This window comes from Pinus tabuliformis, chromosome 1_2 (genome assembly GCF_031772625.1).
Source record: "Pinus tabuliformis cultivar Carrire ecotype Pingquan chromosome 1_2, CPIR1, whole genome shotgun sequence".
Taxonomy (NCBI): domain Eukaryota; kingdom Viridiplantae; phylum Streptophyta; class Pinopsida; order Pinales; family Pinaceae; genus Pinus; species Pinus tabuliformis.
The window spans coordinates 365,841,214-365,853,252 of NC_142298.1; the positions used below are offsets into that span (position 1 = coordinate 365,841,214).

At 41.4% G+C, this 12,039-nt stretch overlaps 1 protein-coding gene across 1 annotated transcript in view; it reads right to left on the minus strand.

Moving 5' to 3' along the window:
* LOC149205891 (uncharacterized) overlaps window positions 1-12,039 on the minus strand; it is a 427,798-nt gene that overhangs the window by 140,009 nt on the left and 275,750 nt on the right. The gene's annotated exons all lie outside the window — the stretch shown is intronic.

The following is a 12,039-nucleotide window of genomic DNA, read 5'->3' on the forward strand; positions in this document are numbered from 1 at the left end:
TGCCAGATTTAACAATAAGAGCATAAATATTTTCAGAAAACAGTTTAAATGTAAAATGCTTCAGAAGACCCTGCATGCAATCAAAAAAAAAATTCGAATGATAAGCCCGGGATCAAGAACTGGCTGGGCTCTTTCAGAAAACACCACCCGGGAGTCGGCTGGTTCAGCCGAGAACTTCCCCTAACGCCCGGTAATCTGAAAAAAGGATTTCCTGCACAGCTTAAAATCAACCATCAACGTAGAAAGAGAAAACAATAGTGAAACCCTGATCAAATGGAGATACCTGCCAATGTATTTCAGAATCTAAACTATCATTCAAACCCCAAAGATCAGGCAAGATACCTGTGCCTAGATCAATCTTCGTTAAGCTACCATTAATGACTGAAAATAAAATTATGCAGAACACATAGAACAATCTTACAGCATTTTCAGAAGAGTAACACCAGCAAGATTTTTAACCCCAAAGTCTTCTTTATTGCACAAGAAATGAATTACAAGAGAGCTTCTTCAGCCTTAGACTCACAGATCCGATGATCTGAAATGACCCCCTAAGACCCTATATAAAGGAAATGATCCTAACGGCTAGTTTTGAGTGATCCATGTAGAAATGATCTCGACCGTTGATGAGGATCAAGACATCTCTTGATCTCATCCGTCGATTTATTAACTTAAAATATTATTATTTTATTAGTTAGGGTTTTTGCTTCATTTTTTAATTTTTTATTATTTTTCATTATTTTATTATTTTTATTCATTTTTTAATTTTTTAAATCATTTTAAAATGGATCACTGAACTAAGCCTTCGGAAACATCACCTAGGACCTAGGACTTAGGACTCATGAGGGGATTTAAAACATTTCTCGACCCTCAGGACACATTACATCATGACTTTTACAAAATTACATCTTAAGGGACAAACCCATTTAATACAGACCCTCACAAAACACCCAGTTCTGCGACACAACTATAATCTAGCAGATTTGACACACTAGGATTTTCCTAAAGTTCTAATGACAAAATCAATCCCGGCTTTGGGGTCAGGTTTGAAGGAAAACTCTGCCGATCCGTAGATCGGTGAGACAAAAAACCTTCCGGGACGTAGATTATCATCAGAAAGTTAGGTCCACCTAGGCAAAATACATACATGACTCATGTCTGCTAAGATTATTTACAATTAATACATGCAGACTGGGTTTACAAAAAAGATCAAGCTGCTGATGATGGCAGGATGGCACGGACATGCTGATCAGGTGCTGCTTCTTTCTGTTGAGAAAAACGGGGTGCACTGCATGGGTAGTTGACCAGTAGAGGTCAACAATGAGCAACATGAAGATGAGAGCAGCTCAGTCATCAAGGTTCAACACATGTGACAGTATAGCAAGGTGTCACACGGTAATGTGCAACAAATAGACGAGATGCAGCACTATGATAGGTGAACGAGTCACCTTAGAGAATCAGTTGAAGCAATATGTCTTCAACTGATCTCATGACGATATCAAAAGTCAAAGTGATTGACTTCTATTGTAAATGTACTATCTCCCTCACTTTCTCTATTGAACTTTGAAGAAAATAAAAGAAGAATTGATCAAGGGTTTCCCCACATTGTGGGGTTTGTCCCTCGCTAGCGCCACATCTTGTGTCCTCTTGTCTTGGCTTGTCTTCTGCGATTTATATTTATGTTCTATCTGCAGTTTACTTTATGTTGATGTGATTGCTAATGTGGAAAAGAAATTGAAATAAATTGCTCTAGCATAGAACATACCTAAAATTAACATGGTATCAGAGCTGAGGTGAAGACAATGCCCAAGCAAGAGTGAAAGAGCAATCACCAAAGACAATAGGGACAAGACAAAAGGATCAATGAGTTCCACATCTCTCTTCTAAGTTTGCTAAGGGTGAAGTGGAAGCAGAGAATATTATCAGAATGGCACAGCGGAAGATCACTTCATTGGGAAGTTCAAATCTAAGGGTGGAAGGAAAGGCAGATGCCTTGGTTGCAATAAGTTCGGCCATCATGCAAAGGAGTGTTCGAATAGCAGAGACACATCTCTTGATGAAGATAACAATCATTCCAGGGACATCTTCAATGATCAGAGGAATGATAAGTAATGCAGGTCATCAAGGAAATGGTCGACTCTTCAAAGAAAGCAAGGAACCCCAGAATCTCTTTTATGTACCTGATCGCAAGAAGAACCTGGTGTCCATCTCGGAAATGGAAGTTTAAGGTTTCAGGGTGGCACTCATCGATGGAAAGGTACATGTTTGAAAATAGATTTTTCAAAGATGTTTTAGAGTTTAGGGTTGTATCAAGTCCATTGGGGACCATGTTCATTGACTCAGCATCGGAGGTCTATGAGTTAGATGGTGACCAGGATGCCTGAATTCAAAAAGAGCATGAAGGTACATGTCTGAGATGTACCGAAGGAAAATCTTACAAGGGGACCATTCCCCTCATGTAGCAGGTCCACAGGTTTGGAACAACCTGTGGAGTTTGAGATTCATGAACGGGAATCTCATGTATACAGGTGGAAGAAAGCCCTCTATGGCTTGAAGCAAAACACCCCGGGCGTAGTATGAGAGGATTGATAGCTGTTTGATGAAGCTGAGATTCACTAGGAGTGAAACCGATCCAAACCATTACTCGAAGGTTGTGGATGATAGACCTCTCATACTAGCACCTCATAAGGACGACCTATTTCTGACAGGTGCAGACCCTCTCATTTGCAGAAGTACGAAGGAGTTGGTATCCGAATGTGGAATGATAAACTGCAAGCCTGTGACTACCTCGAGGATATTAACTTTCAGAAGTTATATGGTAGTAATGTCGAACCAAATTTCGGAAATGCCTCTGAGTTTCATAAACTCAATCACGTTGATGTTCTTGGTGAACTTCCATCCAGACATATGTTTTGCAGTTAGCATGGTGAGCTCATATTTGGTTGAGCCTCACTAGATTGGTGCCAAGAATCCTCTGAGATATCTTCGGGGCACAATCTCTCATGGATTGAGATACACTGCCAGAAATATGAAAACTGCATGATTATTCGAATGCTAACTAGGCAGGCAGTGTGGAGGATCACTAGAGCACTTCTCAGTGCTAGTTCTCTTTGGATTCTGCTTCAATATCATGGATGAGCAGGAAGCAGAAATCGGTTGTTATAAGTATCGCCGAGACCGGATACATAACTACGAGTATGACCTCATATGAAGTTGCCTGGTTGTGGAAACTCTTCAGTGAGTACACATGATGAATACCACTGTGATTCTCTGTGACAACTAGAGGTGGGATTCGATTATTGAGGAATCTCGTATTCAATGATTGCTCCAGCAGATAGACATCAGATACTGCCTTATCTGGGATATGGTAAGTCGATGAGCAAGGAGGCTCCATCGCACTGAGATGATGTACAGGTCGCTATACTTTTTCAGATCCCCGGGGAAAGATCAAATTTGTGATTTTCTCGAACGACTTGGAGTCATCGAGAGACCCTTGTAAAAGGGTCCTACATGTTGCATACATTGAGCTCTGGGAGCTCTAGGGGCTTGCAGTTCTTACTGGAGCAACATACGACCACAGGGTGACTCACCCTCCCCTGGTGGTGCGCACTGGGATAGGATGATTCGCCCACCTATGGACAGGATGATTCGCTCTCCTGTGAACAAGATGATTCACTCTCTTGTGGGACAAGATGATTCGCTCTCTTGTGGGACAGGATGATTCGTTCTCCTGTGTAGCAAGATGATTAATTCTCCTGTGAGGTTTGGATGATGTGTTCTCCATGACGATTGTGTAGCAAGATGATTAATTCTCCTGTGAGGTATGGATGATGTGTTCTTCATGACGATTGTGTAGCAAGATGATTAATTCTTCTGTGAGGTCTGGATGATGTGTTCTCCATGACGATTGTGTAGCAGGATGATTAATTCTCCTATGCGGTCTGGATGATGTGTTCTCCATGACGATTGTGTAGCAGGATGATTAGTTCTCCTGTGAGGCTTGGATGATGTGTTCTCCATGTAGATTGTGTAGCAGGATGATTAGTTCTCCTATGAGGACAGGATTGATTAAGTTCTCCTATCGAGGCATCCTATCCATGCAGTCTGGGACTGATGGGAAGTACCTCTCATCTAATCAATGAGCAGGGAAATGAGGATAGGGACCATAGTAGTACCGATGGATGCATCGCTATATCTACCGTACTCCCTATGTTAGGATGACCTTCATTGATCTAGGATCAATGATACTGGTCTGGGACCAGTGGTAGGAGTTGTACCCACTACGACATTGACTTCGGGTCGGTTGAGGACTGGTCTGGGACCAGTGGTACATACTTTGAGACTGACTTCGAGTCAGTAGAGTACTAGTCTGGGACCAGTGATAGGAGTTGTACCTACTATGATACTGACTTCGGGTCGGTTGAGGATTGGTCTGGGACTAGTGGTACACACTCTGAGACTGACTTCAGGTCAGTGGAGAATGGTATGACACATTCTCGATCAATTCTTCTTCTTCATGGTTTAGCATAGCTAAGCAGAGCCAGCAGAGCTGAGCAAGGAAGAGCAGAGCCAGCAGAGCTGAGCAGAGCAAGCAGAGCCAGTAGAGCTGAGCAGAGAAGAGCAAAGCTAGCAGAGCCAACAGAGCTGAGCAGAGCAAGTAGAGCAGAGCAGAGCCAACAGAGATGAGTAGAGCTGAGCAGAGCAGAGTAGAGCCAGCAGAGCTATGCAGAGCAGAGCCGAGCCAGCAGAGCTGAGCAAAGCAGAGCCAGCAGAGCTGAGTAGAGCAGAGCCAGCAGAGCAATGCAGGGCACTGATGGCAGAGATAATACAGTTGGACATATGGATCAGCAGATGGAGTTCTCCCAAGTTGAGAGGGAGTGTTAAAATTGGCAAACTAGGGCCAAACTCCATGTGGGTTATATTATTTATGGCAGCTGATATTTTTATTGGATCCCTCTCATTGAGAGGTGTAGGATTGATCTAAATATTATCTGATTCCGATAAGTATTTATGAAGTTATGAATTTATTTATGTTATGGACAAATTGTTAAGTCGGCCAACAACTTATGTAGGCTCAGAAGCCCAACAGTCATGTCTATTCAACCTCTACATTTTAGTATAAATAGAAGAGGACTACAAGTCATTTCTACACACACTTGGATCTCTTCCTCTCTTTACTTGTCTTTGGGTTTTAGTAGGAGGAGAGATCCTAAGGAAAAGCCAGAAAAGCCGAAAAAGTCAGAAAAGTCAGAAATGCCGGAACTGTCGGAATTGCCGGAAAAGCCGAAACTGCCGGAATAGCCAAAAAAGCCAGAAAAGCTGGAACTGCTAGAAAAGTCGGAAAAGCTGGAATTGCCAAAAAAGCTGGAAAAGCCGGAAAAGCTGGCACTGCCGGAAAAGCTGGAATAGCCGGAAAAGTCAGAAAAGCTAGAACTACCGGAAAAGCCAGAACTGCCGGAAAAGCCGGAGCTACCGGGAACTGCCATGGCCGAATTTCTTGAGGCGTAAAGGTTGTTTAAACGAAAGACGCAAGGCCAAGTTGTTAGTGAGAGGTGGGCCGATATTTTTTTAGGTCGAATTTCTTCATAGGCTAATATCTAGTGACTGAAATTCCTAGGGCCGAATTCTTCCTGTCGAACTGAGTTATAGATTCCAGACAATGCATATTTCCTTATAATTCCTATGTGGGCCGAAACCCTGATTTTCCTGAGATTAATTAATGAAGGGAAAATGTTGTAGGCGTTTATCTGTTGTAATGTGTGATTGATCTCTCTGATTTCATTTCCGCTGCATATTAATTTCTAAAAGTTAAAATACCAGTGATTTTATTTTTCAACAATTCATAATTTATTTGGTTAATAAAATAAAACATTGGGAATAAAAATTGTAGGGAGAAAATAAATCTAGGTTGGTATTACGAGATTTAACAATATTAAAAGTGCAAAATCTTTCATGAAATCTTGTTTCTACATGTTATGCAAATTTTTTCATTCAAGAATCCATCAAAGGAACTTGTTGCATGCATCATTTAACTTTAAATCTCCTACCACAAGAAGTCACTAGGGTTTCTAAGAGAAGATATTTAGTCTTCTGCTCTCTTCATCGAAGTCCTTCTATTATTGACCTTGCCCTCTTTGACTCCATAGCCCAATTGAGTAGAGATGTTAGTCTAGTTTTAGGATCACCCTTTAAAATTTCTATCATTCCTTTATTTCTTGGTAGCTAGGGTTAGGGTTTTGTGTATTTTTGTGAAAATTCGGCTAACCTCGAATCCTATTGCGGCAATTGATGTTATTTCTTCTATTTGTTAATTTAATTAAATAAATTATTTGTTGTGTGCTACGACAAATATCAAAACAAATACACTACAACCTTCACAAATAAAATACTGCGGAAGAAATAGATGCACACACACAATATGACAATTATTTTTGGTCTAAGTCCCCAGAAAAACCCAACTCAGGAAAACCAGTGCAGTAGCTGAGGGTTTTGATATTATGCAATAGTGAAAACTGAGTACAATCTATGGATGCTTAAACTAGCAATTCAAACAAAGAAATAACTAGCAATAATAACTAGTGAGAAAAATATGGGCGATCCACATTGACCTCAGCGCGAATTGAGCTGCTCGCTCCCTCTGCGCAATCACTACGTCAGCCTACACAGTTACTGTGTCCCACAAGATTAGAACTGCATCTCCTCTCACTGTCTCATCAGTCGTTGTCTGGGAAACTGATACTCTTTGCCTTTAGAACCTTTGCCCAACTTCTGACTTAGAATTTCTCCTTCTTCCCAGCAAAATGGAAATCTCCCCAAGAGGGCTCTACGCTGCCTCTCTGTGGCAATCACTACCTCTCTGCAATGTACTTGCCGGAACTGGAAAAGCTTCCTCCAGCCTCACTATCTCTGCCCCTCTCTCAAAACTTCGATCTCACTGAATCACCTCCAACAACTAACTGTTGCTACTCTAGAGATCGATTTCCTAGCAAAATTGAATGCTCAACTGATTTGGTGTGTCTTCTCCAAGCCCCATCGACTTCTTCTTATAATCCTCCGTTGAGACTTCAACGACCACAATTAAATCTTAATCGATGGCTAGGATTAACTAGAAATCGATCCATGTACTTTTCTAGAACATTCTCACCGTGACTTAATTAATTCTGATTAATTAATCATATTTCCTAAGTTTAGACTTGGGAAATATTAAAAACTAACTAATAAATCTAATTAAGTCATCTCTAGATGGAATTTCTAGAAACAATTTCTAGATATTGGAGAATACATGTATTCTAGCCTCTCCACCAAATCTCGTGGCTAGAACACATATGATGCTACAAAAACTAACACTCCCTCTTAGCGAGGAATGTGTTCTAATGTTGCAACCCACTGAAACAACACCATGTCTCTGCATCATCTCCTGTCACGTTGTTGATGTCTGGCTGCTGTTACCCATCAACCACTGCGCAACTCTGATATACGTTGCATTTGTGTTGCTACTGACTTTGCAAAACTGTTGCCAACACTGCATTTGCACTGCAACTCCCTCTCCATCTACTGTTGCTGCAACTGCAACATTCGCGACTGAAAAGCATCCTAAATATTGAATCAAGTGTGATCAGTATGATGCATTTGTCACTCAAGTCTCTGACTGCTACTAGTATCTGTGTTGTCATTGAGGCATTTGCGTTGCTACTGACTCTGCACTGCGCTCCCCAACATCTGACATGCAACTAGACTCTGCATCTGTCACTCTGGCATCTGACTGCATCTACTGCCACTGATCCATCTTGCTACTGAAATATTGTTGGCCCCCGTAGCAAGGTATTGATTCAAGAGGTGGACCTCCTCAAGAATTCTGCCCATCTGTAGTGCACTGGAGCTACGAAACCAAATCACTCGATTTGACTTCTGGGGGTATGTCAACAAACATGGAAAAGTCTTCCTCCAGCCTAGAGGATAACCTATTGATCTCTGTTGATGCTCCCAGTTGGTCCTGCTTCTCCTCTTTGTCCTTCTTCCTAAGAGGACACTGGGTATTGTAGTGCCCAAGCTCACCACATCTGAAGCACTTGAGCTTCGACATGTCCTTCTTCTTTCATTGCTCCCCTTGTCCCTGACTGGGACCCTTCAATGTGAGGGCCACATTCTCCTTCTCCTTCACGTGCTTCGACCTGCTATTGCTGCCACTAATGGAGCTCTTCAAAAGAGCTCGTCTCAATTCCTCCTGTTGCAAATCGACCCACATCCTATTCCAAACTGTAAGGTTTCTCTGCTCAAGATAATTTGGAAAAATACTTGCCACTCCTTTGAGACACTATTGAGTGCTAATCGTACTAGCTCTGTGGGTTGAGGCGTTGCCCCAGGAGTTGACAACTAATCCCGGATCTCTTGAACCCTGGTGAGGAAGGGGTCTATGCCTTCCTCCTTCTGCATCCTAGTGCATCTCAGCTTTTCCTCCAAGTATATCTTCTGCTTCTCGGAAGTGCCTTGGTATAGCATGGAAAGTGTATCCCACATCTCCTTGGTCATTCCCTTGGTCGCTATATGTGATACAACATGATCCCAGACACCATCTAGGATCAATCTCTTCGCCCTCGCCATCTCCTTTTGGTATTCCTTCAGTTGATCTGCATCCTGGGGAATAGCTACCATTGCATCAATATATGGCTTCAGGCCATATTCATCCAGAAGGAAGGACATCCTTGCCTTCCAGATGACATAGTTGGAAGCACCGTCCAACCTGTCCTAATCTCGTAGTCTGGCAGTGGCCATCTCAGCAAAATAAGTCAAAATCCTCCTCTTCTCTTATGCTCAGCTACTGCTAGGCTCTACGCACTCCCTGCTGGAGTGAGTAAATCTGCTCACAACGACTATTGATCTGCAAGAGAAAATTGAACTTCTGAAGCTAGAAGTCCCTTGAGGAAAATTTCCCTCAGTGTGTGCTCTTTCTTCCTCCTGACGCTATTTTGCACTAGCAACTGCTGCAAAATACTGTGTCCAGCTAGAGATCTACTCTACAAGGAAAATACTGGTTGCTCCCTCTGCCTCTGGTAATCCTCGAACTGGAGAAATCTGATTTCTCTGTCACTCTCTCAGAGAAATCAATTTTTCCTCAAGAAATTGACCCTCCTGGCCAAGAAATTGCACTACCTCTGAGGGTTTCGAATTGCTACTTATGCAGAGCTATGAAATTCCTCTTCCCTTCTGCTACTGAGCTCTCTGGCTTACAATCTGCGCTCTGATACCATGTGAAAATTCAGCTAACCCTGAATCCTATTGCAGCAACTGATGTTATTTCTTCTATTTGTTAATTTAATTAAACAAATTATTTGTTGTGTGCTACGGAAAATATCGAAACAAATACACTACAACCTTCACAAATAAAATACTGCGAAAGAAATAAAAACGTTGGAAGAAATGGATGCACACACACAGTGTGACACTGTTATTTTTGGACTAATTCCTCGGAAAAACCCAACTCGGGAAAACTGGCGCAGCAGCTGAGGGTTTTGATATAATGCAATAGTGAAAACTGAGAACAATCTATGGGTGCATAAACTAGCAATCCAAACAAAGAAATAACTAGCAATAATAACTAGTGAGAAAAATTTCTCACTCCACAGGCGATCCAACACTGACCTCAGCTTGAATTGAGCTGCTCCTTGCTCCCTCTGCACAGTCACTGCATCAACCTACATAGTTACTACGTCCCACAAGCTTGGAACTATGTCTCCTCTCACTATCTCGTCAGCTATTGTCTAGGAAACTGATACCCTTTACCTCCAGACCCTCTGCCTAGCTTCTAGCTCAAAATTTCTCCTTCTCCCCAGCAAAACGGAAATCTCCCCAAGAGGGCTCTGCGCTGCCTCTCTGTGGCAATCACTGCCTCTCTGCAATGTACTCGTCAGAACTGGAAAAGCTTCCTCCAACCTCACTATCTCTGCCCCTCTCTCACTACTTCGATCTCATTGAATCACCTCCGGCAACTGAATGTTGCTACTTTGGAGATCGATTTTCCAGCAAAATCGAATGCTCAACTGATTTGGTGCGTCTTCTACAAGCCCTATCGACGACTTCTTATACTCCTCCGTTGAGACTTCAACGGCCACAATTAAATCTTAATCGATGGCTAGGATTAACTAGAAATCGATCCATTTACTTTTCTAAAACATTTTCACCATGACTTAATTTATTTTGATTAATTAATCATATTTCCTAAGTTAAGACTTAGGAAATATTAAAAATTGACTAATAAATCTAATTAAGTCGTCTCTAGGTGGAATTTCCAGAAATGATTTCTGGGTATTGGAGAATACATGTATTCTAGCCTCTCCACCAAATCTCATAGCTAGAACACATCCAATGCTACAAAAACTAACAATTTTTTCATTTAATAGCAATTTTGTTCCTATATGTTATTGCCTTTTAGGTGTAAATTGCATTTATTAATATTTGAAAAACAAAATCTAGCATTTATTGCATGTTTTCACCCTAAATTTAGGACTGACGTCTAGGGTTTATATTGTTGTTCTATGCATTTTTAACCATTAAAAACCTAAAGTTGACTATCCGTTGCTTACCCTTTTGATAGCCTTCAATCCTTTGTTCTTATTATTTGAGATTATTTCTTTGTTGTTATATGTTTTCGCATGCTGTAAATCTGCATATCATAAAAGCCCTAGCTTATAACAGCTTTTGTTTACTTTAGTGGGGATGGTGGAAAGTGTACTTGAACATTTATAACTCTTATCTTGGCCTTCATGGCTTTGCCCATACCTTCTCCCATAACCATTAGACTCCTATCACCTTTGAACCATCCATTATTGACAACCTTTCTAGGTTATTTATCTGCAAACTCCATAGAGAGCCATTTGGCTTGGAACCTTAATCATCTATCCTTTGATTCTTGCTCCAGAAGCATACCTTGTGGGGATAACATCCAACCACAAAACATTAGTAGAGAGGTTGTTGAGGTGACAGTGGTAGCTAATCTCTTTGTTGCCATAAGACCTAGGTTGCATAGTGAGGCTTTGCATTGGGCCTGCTAGATTTTGTGGTAGTAGGACCCATACCCCTTATTGATCTAGGGTTCGACTGCCTTCCTTAGCTCAAAATTCAGGCCCTAGAAACTGGACTCCCAAGTAGGTGTATGTTGTGCTGATCTCGCCTCCTTTCCTAGGAAAACGAGATATAAGTCAGGACATTCTTTAAGCCATTGAAGATCATCACTTTGGTTTTACCCAGGTTGATCATCAACTACCAAAGATCACAAAATCTGGATAGGGAATTCAATTGTCTCTATGATCCCTCTTGGGTTGAAGCCAAGAGGATTACATCATCTGCAAAAATGAGGATGGAGACTAGGACCTGTTAAATAAACAGCCATCCCTCGGCTGAATATGACCCTATAGGGAGGACTCTAATTCATCAATATAGATCCCAGAGAGGGTTGGGGAGAGAGCACACCCCTACTTCTCCCCAATGATGCTCCAAATGAAATCAAATAACCCATGTGCTATGTTAATTCAAAGAACAAACTCACAGAGGGGCATGATGGCAGTAATAAGGGTCTCCGATATGCCAATGCCAAGGCACTGCAAGAGGGCCTCCCTCAAGACTGAGTCAAAACCTTTTCAAAAGTCTACAAAGCAGCAGAAGCCTTTTCAAGAGAATGATGGAAGAATAAGAATAATATCACGTGACAAAAGAAATGAATAAAGATGGACAAAAACGCAATGGGTATAAACAATCAACAAAACTCCATTATTATCAGAATGAAGCTGAGAAACAGAAACTTCTAGACCACCCCATATTTATATATACTCAAGAAAAAAATATTGACATTTTCAAGAAAGCAAAAACCTACAAGACCTGATACAAATAGAAACCCAAAACAAGCTTGTGTAAATTGCTACCCAAATTTAGGAGAATATAGATAGAAAGATTAAAATGCAATACTGATCAGTCCGTGTAAATAGGCCCCAATAGGCTACATGGATGTTGAGTGTTAGATGTACAGTAACCCTACCAGCACAAATAAGT